The sequence below is a fragment of the Furipterus horrens genome, unplaced genomic scaffold (assembly GCF_987537825.1).
Source record: "Furipterus horrens unplaced genomic scaffold, mFurHor1.1.pri manual_scaffold_11, whole genome shotgun sequence".
Taxonomy (NCBI): domain Eukaryota; kingdom Metazoa; phylum Chordata; class Mammalia; order Chiroptera; family Furipteridae; genus Furipterus; species Furipterus horrens.
Genome location: NW_028327181.1, coordinates 54,165,308 through 54,180,633, shown reverse-complemented (window position 1 = coordinate 54,180,633; position 15,326 = coordinate 54,165,308).

Genomic DNA, 15,326 nt, shown 5'->3' with positions numbered 1-15,326 from the left:
TATGCTTTCTTCCACTTCATGTTATGTGGTCCTTTTGGCCTGGATGGCCTGAACACCCCACCCTGGAATGGTCAAACCTGGCATTGTTAGGATGAACCTTAGATATGACTCAGCAGAGGGAGGTGAGCTGGGGCCAACCACCCCCCCAGAAACTCCTCTGCTCAGGGGGTCTACTCCAAGGGGACCAAGTAAGGAAGCCTTAAGCTGTTTAGGCTTCTAGAAAAAATCAAGGTCTCTGAGGCTCTGGAAATGGATAGTGTGGCCCCAAACCTTGGTCATAGGCAGAAGAGAAGAAGGAAGAGAAGCACAGAGCTTGTCTATGGCTATGACCCATGACCCATGACACATAACCCATGGAAGCCAGAGGTCAAGACTGAAAGAGCAGAGCCCCCAAATGAAGTTGAGGTCCATTGGTCTCTGGGAAGGACCTCACAAACAACCCATATTCCATCTCTGACCCCTCAAAAGCATGCCACTGGGTCATTAGAGCAGGACAGACCATCCCAAAGCCACCAGTGTGTGACCAGTCCATTTATTATCCATTTTCTTTGAACCCAGCTGTCTCTGCCTCAGGCCATGTTTCTGGCATGGTGACTCATAATGAACAGTGGCCGTTCTGCCTTCCCAGCATCCATCCTGCTCCATGGTGGGCAACCATCCCTGCCTTGTTTTCAGTCTCTATGGAACTGGGTGGAACTGAGCCCAGACCTTCCCAGTCATTCCATCCCATGGGCTGCAGGGATTGCTTCAAGGATAGGCAGGTGACCTGGACCAGGAAAAAGGGGCTCAGGGCTGAGGAGCTGCTGGAAGCTAAATGAAAAAGGCATCTCTTTTCTCTGGCGCTGCTGAGGGGACAGGTCACTGAGGGGTCTTGCCACCCCAAAGACAAGGAGCATAACTGACAGACGGGCAGACAGTATGCTGCCACTGTTTGAGCCCCTAACACCTCTCTGGGCCTAAAGCCAGATCAGCTGTTTGAGTACCATGGGCTGGCAAGTTGTTTTCTTTGCTTAAGCCAGATTGAAGAGAGTATTTTTGCTCTTTGTAGTCACAATTGTCCTGACAGACAGAACAACAGACTGTCTGATTGGGGACCACATTCTCATGCATGTCATCGGCCAGTCCTCCACCTTCATCCCTGAGGCCACCTCCCCAAGGGCTTAGCTTTCATCTCAGACAGGATGAGCACCCAGAGCTCTTGCCATGCTCTCTGCCAGGGCAGTTGGTGGCCCCAGTTGAAACAAGGTCTGAGGGATTGCATAATGGCATTAAGGACCTGCACCCGAAGACCTCAGACCAACTTCAACAGGCCCTGAAAGGGGAAGAGGAGGGACCAGTGCTGACTACTTCACCTTCCGCACCATCCCTAAGTAATGGAGGCCTTCCTGGCCCCTAGAAAATAGGCCCCAACCCAGTCCCTGTCTTGGCGGATTCCCTGGGCCCTGGTGCCCAAACACAAGGCAATGCCTACACACACTGAGGTGGTTGGATCATCCCAAGACTGAAGCTGGTCCCAGAAAATGGTCTTTCCAAGAGGTAGTGCCTCTCAGAGGAGGCCAGAGGAGACACTCCATGATGTCACCGCTATAGGAGCCAGAAAGGAGGCAGGGGAGGTAGAGTGGTTGTGTTTCTTTTTTGAAGAAGAGAGATTTTTGTTCATCAATAGCTGATGGGAAGGAGAGAGTGGAAAAGGGTGACTAGGGAGATGGGTCCTATATTCAGTGGGGCACATCCAGGCACAGCAGGGTTCCCTTGAATGGGAGGGGGGAAGTACTTGTAGGAGGATACCGGTAGGGCAGGATGGCTGGGGAGTAGGTATGTTTGTGGGTTAGGTGACCGCAGGTTCTGGGAGTTCCTACTGGAAGTTTCTGTTTTCACAGTAAAGTAGAATGTGAGGTCATCTTCGGAACATGGGGAGGAAAAAGCACTATTTCAGTGGGTGCTTCTTATGTACCAGAAACTGTACTGAGGACTTCATTTGTGAAAATTCATTTAATACCCTCAACAACTTTATGAGTCAGATACTATTATAACTTCATTTCACAGATGATAACACTGAGGCTCAGAGAGGTAGTATTACCTACATAAGGTCACCCAGTTACTACATGATAGTCAGTATTATAATTTTCCCAAGGTCTTAAACTCCACTATTAATAAAGAGGCAAAAACTGATGGGACCAAGTCCCTGAGGAAATGGAAGTAGCTTTAGCGAGCTTCTCCTTCTGAGGCAGGAGACAGGAGGCAGGAGTAGAAGTGGAGCCTGCATGTGGTCAGTGGGAAGAAAAGCCAAAGAGCTTTGCTTCCTGTGTCCTCAGTACTGTCAGGGACAAGGATGGCCATGCATCTGCCAAAAGCAAGATGCGGTGGGTAGGGAGTCAGGTGAGACTTGAGATAGCTTTGGCAAGGGCGGGGGTCAGAGAGGGAGCTCAGGAGGAAGGAGTTCTGTCTCTATGGAAATCCAGGTCATCTAGGTAGGTCTCCAGGCTCCCAGGGACAGAATCCCTGAAGGTGGAGACCCTGAAGAAAGAGCCATTCTCCATGTCAGGCAATCTCAAACCTTGAGGATTCGGCATGCAGTGCTGGAGGGAACCAAGATCAAATAGAACATAGACAGAAGGAGACATCACAGGGCAGAGGGAGGGGAGGCCGGTGCTCAGGAAAGGTAAGGGTGGGCCCGAGGCCTGGGACCTACAGGCAGTGCTGGGGCCAATTCAGCCTTTGGTAGGGGCCATTTCCTCCCCATCAGACCATAGCCCACACCAGTCAATGACTTGCATTTGTCAGTTTGGAAAATGTATTAAAGAATCACCAGGCACCTTAGAGAAACCAGCTGTTCACTGCGGATGGGGGTCCTTACATTTGCAGAAGCCGCATGATGCTTGGTTATTTGTTCTAGTGCAGCTCAGCAGCCCCTCCGCAGGGGCCAGGAGGGAATGGAGCTCAACCAGGGCATCTGGTACAAGATATAGGTTGGCAAGAGATTCAGAGCACTGAGGAGAGAGTCGTGAAGTACCTCAGACAGAAGTACAAGGAGCTGGAGAAGCTGATGAGTTGTGTCCAGTGAGGCTTTCCTCGCCAAGTTCACCTTCACCCTCACTCACTCTCAACCTCCTGTTTTGCTTCCCCAGCAGTGATGGGGGTCAGCCTCCTCAAATGTTAATGAGAGGTTGGTGGGTGGAACCAGAGGCGAGAAAATGTTTTCTACGGGTTCTCTGTCAGCATCTCTGCCCTAGATGTGTCAATCATGGTACTTGCCAAGCCCACGTCCAGGCCACACCTAAGCAAAAATGTTTCATCTACAGCCCAGGCTGAAGCCACATTCTGTGGGGCATAGCCCTGCCCTCATCCAGCCCCAGCTAATTGGATTAGGGGATGCCACCTGACTCAAGCCCGACCAAGCCATTGACTAATGCATGATCAATGACGTTCCCTGGTGCAAATAGATGACTTGAACTAACTGGATTCTCTCTCTCTTGGAAACCTGGACAGGGAAATGCTGAGTAAATGGCACAATTCAACAGTGGAGAGAAGTTAAAAGAGTAAATTTAGAAGAGACAGGGGGTAGAATCAGGGCAATACGAAATCATGGTAAGGGAAAGGGATGAAGCAGGAAAAGATATCCAGAGAAGGGAGGAATGAGGAGTGGAGTCACTGTAATGAACAAGTCACAGAGACCACTATGTCTTCAGGATGCTGAGACCCGCAGGACTGGCCAGAATTCTGAAACTCCCCCTGAGCTCCCTGTTCCACTTGGACCTTTGTGTTTATACATCCTTACACGAAGCCCTGCCATCTGAAATAGCCCCCACAGATCTCTTTACTCCCACCCAATTACTTGCTACTCCTCCCACTAAAAGGTGGGGTTGAATTCCCCTCCCTTGAATCTATGCTAGACTTATGACTTGCTCGATCAATGAAATGTATCAGAAGGTTATCATAAGAAGACCTGTCAGCACCTCTGAGACCCTCCACAGCTGGGTTAAAGAGCCTGACTACTCCAAGACCACCATGCTGAAGAGACCACGTGCAGACGCATGTGTTGACTCTCTCAGCCGAGTCCAGCCTCCCACCTTCAAGTTGTCAGACACATGAACGAAGTCTTCTTGAGTTTCGTATCCTGAATATCAACAGACATCTTGATCAGTACCATATGAAACAAAAACTCACCCAGCAGAGCCCTGGCCAAAGTCCGGTCCTGCAAAATCATGGTATATAATAAAACGATGGTTGTTCTAAGCTGTTCTATTTAGGAAGACCTCTAAGCCTTTGCTGAGAGTTTTGAAAGCAACCCACTGACAGGTGGTTTATAAGAGGTAGAAGAGATACATATAGTTTTCGCCTCCTTTTTCTAGTAACCACATCTGATTTTCCTCTGGGGGTCCATCCATCCATTCAGCTCAATGTAGTTTGTGTGGGGCTAGCTCCAGCTCCTGTCTCAGAGTCTATGACCAAGGTTGGTTCAATGAGAGTCAGCTGCAGGACCTTAAAAAAATAAATAAATAAAATAATATATATATATATATATATATATATATACACACATATATAAATTAACAACCATTTTATTATGTTCCTGTGGGTCAGGAATTCAGACAGAGGAGAGCAGAGCTGCTTGTCTCAGCCCCATGAGGCTCGGGTCCTCATCTAGGGATACTGGAGTGGCTGAGGGTGACTCAAAAGTCTTAGAGGTAGAACCATTGGAGAGTTCTTCACTGAAACTCTGGTGCCTGGGATGACTTAAAGGCTGCCCTTGGCTGGGATTGTTGGCCAGAGTGCTTACACGGAGCCTGTCCATCTCAGCCCCAGGAACATTTCTAGGGGTAATAAGGAGACATGGTCTTTGCATTGGGGGTTGCTAAGCTCGCAGGATAGAAGTCCAGAGCTGCTGATAACCCTCTCTGCCACCACTTGGAGACAGTCTGCCTGAGAAGGTGTCAATACAGTTCAACACAAAAGAAAGAAGAAATGAAATATTGAGGGAGAGCAATTCCTGACATAGGTTTTGGGCTCTTGGATCCATCTAGACCTAAAGTCAGTTACTCCTGGATTTTCCAGTTACATAAGCCAATATATTCCCATGTTTTACCAAGCTAGTTGGAGTTTAGAACATCTTATTTGTTCAGCTCTGCCTATCAAAATTGTATCAATTTTTCATGACTAATTTAAAGCTCACAAGAAGTCTTTATTGAATTATATAGGAGATATTTATCACTTGGGTTTTTCCATTGCCTGGAGATGACCTACTTACACATCTCTGAAAAACCCACACTACCCCACAGCTCATCAGTGTCAACAACATGATTATGGTGGACACAGCCAGCCTAGCGTTTTGTGTGACCTCTTCCACGTGGACAGGAGTAATTAGACCAGGGGGTGTCCCTGTCGCAAATTGGGTCAGTGAGAACCCTTTGCTGGGGAACTTGGAATTTGAACCAAGACATTCCAAAACCTGTTTATCTTTCAGACAAAGAACATAAAAACTTGAGCTCTATGGCAGCCATGTCTGCATGTGGACTGGGAAACAGAACTGGTCAAGAGAGGGAGGGAGATAGAAAAGACAAAATAGACATGCAGAGAAGAGGGATGGAATTTCTTGAGTTCCTATAATGCTCTAGCCCCTGCCTCTGAGACTGCCCCTGAGGCCCAGTTGTATTCCTGGCCTTGAGTCTTTATAATAAATTATCCTTTTTGCTCAAGTTCTCTCTTGGAGGTGTCTGTTACTTACAAATGATAGAGTCCCAATCTCCCAGTCTCCAGAGTAGTTCAGTCCTGTCTCCCTTCTATTCTGGATCCACACTGCCCTGAGCCACAGCTTACCTTAAGGATGACACTAAGTTTCATTTTAAACACAACTCCAGTCAGTTGGTTGTGGCTGTCTGGAGTGCTTTGGTAACAAAGACTTTGAGGCCACCCCTGAACTCAAGAAGAAAAATGCATGAGTTAATCGGCAATGTTTGCCACGCGTGTGGACTGGGAAAGGGCTGAATGCTTGCCATGTCTGCTCCCTGACCTTATCACACATTTTTCCCTCCCCGTAGGACACGCAGTTTAGTGCCTCATCTGGAAAACTCATAAGATGTACTTGATGGATGAGTGCATGACCAGATGATTGTCTAAGAGATCGTTCCAGTGGGATGAGTGACAGGGAGGCAAGAAAGGTGAGGATGAGTGGGACAGAAGAGACAAGGGTGTCCTAGGCTCTCAGTTCAGGAATCAAATACACAGCAGTGCTGGCAAGTGGGTTTACAGCACACTTACCTCAGCCCCTCTGACTAACTCTTACTAATCCTACAGACCTCAGTGTGAGCATTCTTACCTATAGGAAGCTTTTTCTGAGAGAAGAAGAGGAGATGCAGTAGGTCTTACTCAAATCTGGAGCAGTCACACTGCAATCACAAAGCTGAGGAGGCAGAGAATAAAAATTGTCACACTTGGCTTAGACCAAGCATGATTCAGCACCCCAGGCTGGCCACTGGCCACCTTCCTACCCTAAACCAAACTTGGTTCTGTAAGGGAAAAGGGAGAATGAATACTGGATGGGTAATTTACTGTGTCTGTCACACATCCTACCCCCTGAATGCTTCAGTTACAATAGCCAAAGTCAGTTCAAATTGGAATTTTGTGTTGCTGAACCCATTATGTCCTATTTGTTCCACCCATGAGGGTCCAGGGAACTCTATTTAGGCTCTGGATCCTGCCCCTTTCACTTTCTCAAGATTTGGCTCCTAAGATTAGCATGTCTTCCTCCTGCATCAATTTCCCTCCCTCATTCCCAACAACATAACGCGCTTTAGGGCAGCGGTTCTCAAGCCTGGCCGCACATTGGAATCATTTGGGAAGCTTTAAAAAAATACTAACACCTGGGTCCAAAACCCAGACTCTGAGGAGAGACCTGGGCACTGCTTTTTCAAATGCCCCTTACAGTTCTAATGTGAAGTCGGCATTGAAGAGGAAGTGCTCATCTTGAAAGAAACTCTCCTTTGATCCCAGATGCCCTGTCATTGCCCCACTTCTCTGCTTCCCTTCACAGAAAAACTTATCCAAAGAATATTCCACCTTCATTGTTTCCACTTCTACCCTCTCTGGTTGTTACAGAAACAGGGGAGTCCAAAAATCCCCGGAGTTTGCGGCTGGGAGATGGGGAGAAGGAAGCAGCTTTCAGAATGCCTCCACACGCCTGAGGCTGGTGGCTGGTGTCTTTCATTATGCAAAATTGCTTGGGTGCTTCCAAGGCCTCAGGTGGATGGGAGGAGTCTTGAACCAGGGGACGGTATGGAAAGCACACAGAGCCTACGTGGGGTTCTGTGAATGGTCAGAACTGTTGGCAACACCCACTGCGTCAGAGTACGCAGTCAGAGATATATAGGCAGCTGCGAACACTTTGGACGGCGCGCTGGGGCTGTCTCCTCACTGGTGGGTGTTCGCAGGGGTGCTCTGGAGAAGGAGAGGAGATCCACGCGGTTTACAGAAAGAAGACAGTTTGCAAGGAGGCTGAGAATCCCGGCGGTTTTGTATTGAGAGCTGAAGGGCACCACAGCACAGAAAGGACTCCCCAATCAGATTGAATGATTGGCAGCTGCTGGTAAAGCTGAACTGTGTTTGGGAAGTAGGGAAACCGTGTTTCTGACCTTCCTAAAACTGGCTAGGTTTGGTAGGGGGGAGGCAATGATATGTGTAACTGTTAAATAAACAGTTTTCTTTTCACTCAACTAAACTATTAAGAGTTGTAATTCTCGCGGCGGGCAATCGGACCCCTAACTAAAGAGCCCGTGGGTTTGTTTTCAATTGGAGCAGCCCAGGGGTTCTGTAACGTTGTCACTACCTCTTTTTATAATTTTTCAAGTTAAAAAATAACAAATAAGAACAAATAAGTAAAAAGACAAATTTAAAAACATATATCAAGAACTCATACAACTCAACAACAAAAAATTAATAATCCAATTAAAGAATGAGCAGAGGACCTCGACAGACACTTCTTTCAAGAAAACATATGAACAACCAACAGATACACAAAAAGATGTTCAGCTTCACTAGCTATTAGGGAGACGCAGATCAAGTAACCACCTTGCTCTCAGGAGGCCCTTTCAATCTTGAATCTCACGTCTTTTACATTGAATTCTTTCATGATTATTTCCTTCTCCTCACTTTATATATTGTCTCTTTTGTGAACTCCTATGATTTAGATGTTGGATCTCCCGAACTGGTTCTCCATTTTCTTTTGCTTTGTTTCCTATTTTCTATCACTTTGCCCTTTGCTCTGCTTTCTAGTACCTTTCCTCAACTTTCTCTTCCAATCTTTGTATTGAGTTTTTTATTTCTCTTATCGTGACTTTAATTACAAGAGCTATTTTTTCTGTGTATATTTTAAAAAGTGTTCTGTTCATGTTTCATGGTAGCAAAATTTTCTCTTATTTCTCTGGGGTTCTTAATGATAGGGTATTTTGGGTTTTTTGTTCCGATATTGGTGGTATAGGCTGTTTTCAGTTATCTATTACTGAGTAAACCACCTCAAATCATAGCAGCACAAAGGATCCCTTATTTCCTGACGATTCTACAATTTGGACAGGATGCCATGTAGTTTAAGCTGGAGTCCCTCACACAAGTAGGACCACAAGGGTTCAAGCTCCGTTCACCTGGGTACAGAACACCCATAATGGCTCCACTCATGTGCCTGGAATGGCTGTGGCTGGCTGGGCCTTTTTCTCTCCACGTGGTCTCTCACCATTCAGTAATCTAGCCTAAACCAGATGGTGAGGTTACAGAACCCTGGGCTCAAAGAGAAAATCTTGACTTCTGCAGAGAATAACAGATGCTATGAAAAGAATCAGCACTCCAAATGGTTTTAAGCTTTTTTTCTTTCTTTCTTTTTTAGCAGCACTGTTTCCAGTGAAGCAATGCTTTAAAAATTCTGAACAAATATTATTTCCAAACCATCATTCAAGTGTATAGATGGACTATAGGCATTTTCAGACATGCAGAGTCTTAAAAACTTCTCCTCCTTCCCATATACCCTTTCTAAGGTTTATAGCTTTTGAAGGACACGCTCCACAAAAATGAGGAAGTAAGCCACAGCAGAAGAAAATGGTGTGCAGGAAATAGAAGCTCTAGCCCAGAGAAGAGGGAAAACGGACCCCAGGGTGGTGGGGAGGCAAGAGTCCAGATGACAGGGCAGCCTGGGGACAGCCTGGGAGTATTCCATGTGTCTGAACATGCTGACAGAGGATCTAGGCGGGTGGGTTAAACAAATAAAAAACATATAGAAAGTGAGACAAATCATAATAATATATAATTATTACTTAGAGAGACAGCAAAAGGTTTTGTAGGGAAGGAAATAATAATTACAGTATACTCCAAAGCTCCCCTGTGAATAGCATGTACATAAAATCATGCAAACACGGAGTGCTGGCTGGCCTACTGTCCTAATGAAACTCAGTTAGAAGGACGGGAAATAAGAAATGCTCACAAGCGTAAGAGGAGCAAGGCGAGGAAAGGGAGTGAATGCAATCCTGTCTTCCAGACTGGGAAGGCAGTGCCTGGACCAGAAGAAGCAATAAATAGGCAACACATGCATGTTATTTTGAGGTGCAGCTGTGAATATCAAGGTTATCAAAAGATAAAAGTTCTGGTCTTTGATGAGGGGAAATCAGCAGGAATGGTGCAGGGGACAGCTGTTGGTGGTAGGGGAAAAAGAACATAGAACTCTGTCTCTTTAAATCATGTGCACCTATAGTTCTAATCAAAAATCTAGAATTTAAAAGAAAGAAAAAGAGAAGGAAGGGAAGAAGAAAAGGAGGAAAAGGAAATACAGGCACCAAATCATTCAGGGATTAAAATGATCTGATGGACATTTTTAAACATCAGGTCAGTTCCTTCCTCAGTCAGAACTCTGGTTTCTTCATCTGTGTCTTGAAGGGTTAGTTAGATGACAGCTTCCAGAAGACTCTGCCAACAGATCATCCTAGACTGTAGGTCAGAAGGTAAACAAATATTTAAATGCTTGAGGACTGCGGTTCTGAAGAAGAATCACCCTACGTGCTTATTTAAAATGTATATTTCCCAAGCTGCATCTCTGGAGACTCTGCCTCCCCCACGTGAGGTGGGCCTGGGGAACTGGCATTTTTAACAAGCACCCTGCCTGACGCTAGTGATCTACTTGCCATACCCTGAACAACCCTATTCTAGGACAGATCCTAGGAGGTGCAGGGACACAGGATTAATTAACATAGAATCACAAATCAATTCTCTTTTCAGTGCTGATTACATCAGGGAGAAAGTGTCAGTTTGGTGTTGGTATAGCCTTAGTACTAAATGACCTTCCTCTGGAACAGGGAACTGGCTGCAGGCCACAGAATCTGTGCTTTTCATTGCACTCGTGTTTATTGTTACCTTCTGTTATGAGAAGTGAAAGTGACTTTTAATTTACAGTAGTGACACAGTTTCCTTTAAAATACATTTACTTAAATTTATAAAAGGCAAAAGGGAGAGGGAAATAGCATAGGAAAACACTGAAGCATTACTATTTCTTAGACTCACTGCACTTGGGCACATGGATACATGCAATACTAATTTTACACTAGAAGAGTAACCTAAAAATAAAAAAAATATTTAATAGCCCTGGCCCAGTGGCTCAGCTGGTTGGAGTGTGGTCCCATACACCAAAGGGTTGCGACTTTGGTCCCCAGTCAGGGCACATAACTAGGCTGTGGGTACAGGAGGCAACCAATTGATGTCTTTCTCTCTCAAATAAATAAACATACTCAGGTGAGGATTATATATACATATATATATATATATGTGTGTGTGTGTGTGTATGTATATATATGTGTATATATATATATATATGTATATGTGACTATTTAACATATTTGGAAATGTGTTGTCCTTGCATATGATTTGATGATAAGTTAAAATTTGACCTGGCAAAAGATAGTCATTAAGAATGGGTGGTTTGGCACCCTGACCAATGTGTTTCAGTTGGTTGGGTGTTGTTTTGCTAAGGAAGAGGTCACCAGTTCAATCCCCAGCCAGGGCACATGTCAGGGTGGATGTGGACAAGAGGCAATCTATTGATATTTCTCTCCATCTCTTTCTCCTTCCCTTCCCCTCTCTCCAAATATATATATTTAAAGAATGGATGGTTTGGGCAAAGAACATTAATAGGCATTGCTCCAAATTAGATATACAAATGGCCAATAAGCCACTTGGATGTCTAACGGGCACCTCAGATGGCATTTCCAGACCAGAACCCTTAAAACTGTTATCCCCCAGAGCTAAAGCCATACCTTCCCCTCTGACTTCCCTCTCCTTCACTGCATTCCTTCCTGGTTTACTTATTTATTTTCTCTCACTCTTAATTTCCAGCCTGCAAGAGGGCAAAGACTGGGTGCCTGGGGCAATATTCACAGCACCTAACATAGTACCTGGCAGTGGTGGTTGGTTCACAAAATTAATAATTGACTAAAAATAAAATGACTGCAGGCCAAGAAGAGTTGTAAGAAGTAGTGGGGTGGTCCTGCATAGGCGTTTAAAGGCTAGGAAGGCAAAGATACAAACAAAGAGGGGGGCAGATGAACCTCCTAATCCTACTGGATCCCAGCTCTCTCTGGCTCTGCGCCATCACGGAAAGCCCCACCCCCACCCCCAAGTCCCTGCAAGCAGCCCAGTCCCCAGGCCTCCTCCCTTCCAGCCTCTCAGCCCCGCCCACTCCCTGCCCCGAGCCCTAGCAGACTTTGGGGGTCGGCAAAGAAATCGGTGTCGATGAGCAGTCTTGCCTGACTTGGGCCTGGCCAGGACGAGGCAGGGAGTGGCCCTAAGAGTGAGCTGCCTGGCTGGTTGCCCAGTCGAACCAGCAGTAGAGACCCAGACCCAGGCCGGCACCATGGCCCAGTTTAGAGTGACGGTGCCCCCTGGGGAGGCCTTCGGGACTAGCACGTGAGACAAAGTGTCTGTCACCATCATGGGGACCCAGGGAGCGACCCAGGTCCCTGGACCATCTCAGCAAGGAGTTTATCGCTGGTGCGAGAGTGAGGGAGGCAGGGGAGGGAGAAGGAGGGACGATCGTCCCGGGCACTAAACCTATCCCCACGGCCCAGGAGGAGGACTTCGAGGTACCTACCCCCAAGACATGGGCCCAGTGCTGCTGCGCGGGCACAGGGCATCCCCAGCGCTGCTCCGCCAGCTCTGGCCCTTGGGCGGGACGCCTGGTTCTGCCGCAGGTTCCAACTCACGCAGCCGAGGGGTGCCCCGCTTGGCTTCCCGGGCTACCAGTGGCTGGAGGGGACAGGGAGCCTGGTGGCGCAGGAGGGTACAGGTGAGGGGTGGACTAAAGTGGGAGGGAGGCTCCTGCAGTGTGGGGTCAGGGATAGGCACTGGTGGGCTGGTGTGGCCACAGCCCAGGAGGAAGGGAGATCAGCTGGGCAAGATAAGGTGGGCACAGAGAAGGAGGAAGAATGATTTTGAGGAATCATACTTAGTGGTTGAAGCGGGGCAGGGTGGAGACCTGGTGCAGGGACCAAGTGCGGGGGACTTGAAGGGTCTGCCTTGGATGGGAAGAGGAGTGGGCAGGGACTTCTCCTTTCCTGGGGATGAGGCCAGTGGCTGGCTGACATGCCAGTCCCGAGACAGCCCACACCAGGTCTGAGGAGAGAATGAGGTGATGCTGGGGTACTGAGGGTTCGGGACAGGTCCCCCTCTCTCTTTCCCTCTCTTAGCCAAAGACATCTGGCAGGACAGCCACCTTCTACTCTGTGCCCAGTGCCAGGCAGAGATTAAAGAGAGGCAGAGAAATACCAGTGAGCAGTAAAGGGAATCTTGGGGCTAGAGTCCCTACTTCTTAATGTTCTGGCAAAAAAAAAAAAAAAAAGAGTTCCTTGCACCTGTGTGCTGAGGTCAGCTGAGCCTCAAGTCTTGGCACTGTCCCCCTCAAAAGCCCCCCCGCTGCACAACCAGGCAGAGGGTCCCAGCCCGTTACCTTTTCTCCATTCATCAGCCCCTCACTCCCTTCTATATCTCTGCCCTTTGCAGATGGAGTGAGTTCTTTCCGGGGATGCCCCACTGCTTGGATGCAGAAAACCTCAAGGAGCTTGATCCCAACATGCGCTACTCAGTCACCAAACAAGTCAACCAGAAATTCTGCCCTCTCTTCCTTCCCATGAGCCTGCCCGCCCCACCTGACAGCTCCCTCGCTGCACCTCATTTCCCTGCCAGCCTGTACCATTCTTTCTTTCCGCAGGAACATCACCCTCTGGACAAGCCTGGATGAGATCCAAGCACCTTCATCTTCCCCAAATCACCCATGTCAGGTCTGGGATGTGAAGGAGGGCAAGTGGGCTGTGGCAGGCCAGAGGGTCTGTAGTGGTCACGTTCTGCCCAAACACACTGCTGTCTCAAAGCCCCTTCCTGCCTCCTGTTCTTGCTTTGTGTGACCTTGGGCAAGTCACTTAACTTCTGTGTCTGTTTCTTCACCTGGAAACAGGAATAATAATAGCACCTACCTCATAGGTTATAATTAGAATTAAATGTAAAGCCCTACAAACAACCCTTGGGTGCTCTGTGAACATAAGCTATTATTAGTATTCACCCCATAAAGTTTCCAGGTTTTCCTTCTAAATCTTCCTCACGAGAGACCTCCTTGGGATGTGCCTCTGGCCTCCATTCCATTGGCCTGGCCTCCGCATCTTCTTGAAGTGTGTCTCCATCTCCTGTCATTAACCTGCATCACAATCTTTCTCAGGTCCTGGGATTTATGGCAGCAGTGCTCATGAGCTTCATGTGGCTCTGTTTTTTTTTTTTTTTTTTTGCCACATGGAATGGAGTGTTTACTGTGGCAACTCAGCCCTTCTGGAACTTACCCCTCCCCCATTCTTCTTCCTCAGCATACCGAACCTAGGGAGGCCAGGCACCCCATTCTCTCTCTCTCCTTATCCATCCACTGCCCCCTCTTCAAGCCCAGTTCGTGCCATACCTACCCTTGAAGACCTCAGGGACAGACACCCCCACCCACCCACCTATGAACACTCATGGCTGGAGCTGCCTGCATCAAAACCCTTCCTAAAGCTGGAATGCAAATGAATGCTGAGGTGGGCGGGGCTGTAGCTGGTGGAGAACTCTTTTGTCCAATGGGGACAATGGCAACTCAGCTACGACTCTAGCCTGATGTTTAGATTTTTCAAGAGAAGCAAGATAGTTTCTAATATTTCATTGCTGGCCATTGATTCGCCTTGGAAAAGGAACAAACAAAAAACCTTGACAGCCAATCAAAACACATCTGCAAACCAACTCTGGCTCTCAGGCCCTCGGTTGGCACCCCCTGGTGGAGAAGAAGCCTCCAGGTTTGAAGCTCAGCTCAGTGGTTTATAAAAACGTGTTTGGCCATTTTCCTTTTCTGGCCTCAGTTTCCTCCTTTTGGGGCAACTGATCCCAGCAACTTTTCTCACTCACATCCCATGGGCTACATAGCCTCTAACCTGTTAGTCACCATGGATTCCCAGATCCCCAGCTTTGTGTCTGATATCACTGGCACCTGCTACCCAGATGACAGTGCAGTGGGAGGGACTCAGAGCTGCAGGCCTGGGTCAGGGAGATGGTCCAGGAGGGTTTTCTCAGTCACATGAGTTCCAGTGAGATGTCCATCCCAGATGTTCATCCTCTAGTCCCCACATCCCCAGGGCAGCAGCCCCTTGGGTTTCAGCTCCATTCTCTTCCCCCAACCCCCATCCAGGGGTCCTTTGTGCCCTAGACAGCTGCACTGGCTTCATCAAGTATTTCACCATGACCATCTTCGAACATGCTGCCATCAACAGTAGCCAGGTGAGCCAGTGCCAGAGCTGGGGGACAAGCAGGGTTACAGGAGGAGTGGATTTAGCAGGAGCACTGGCAGTCTTGTGTTTACAGAGTGTGGGGGTTCAGTTTGAATTCAGTGCCTGGATGCCTAATATTTCCACCATCATGGGGCTTCCCCAGCCCACCAGATAGATCTGGTGGCCTCACTCCCTGAAGTCAATGCCACTTGCCACACCCTGGTGCTCTTCTGGGTGTCACCGATGAAACCAAGGACGGTGTAAGCAAGGCCCAAGGTGGGGAGGGGTGGTGTCTCAGGTCCCAGGAGGGTGGGTAAGGTGAAGAAGGGGTCTGGGGACAATGAGTTACTTGGAGGGGCACTTAGCAGGCTGGTCCCCTTGGAAGGAAGCACCTGCAATGACATAGGTGTCTGAGGGTGTGGTTTAAGGTAGTAGATTCCTAGTAGGTGGAGGGTAGGGGGGGTCTGGCTTTCCTGTGTGTTGGGCTGAGGGCGGTCCGGCCTAGGTGGCTGAGGGGTTTATGTTTCA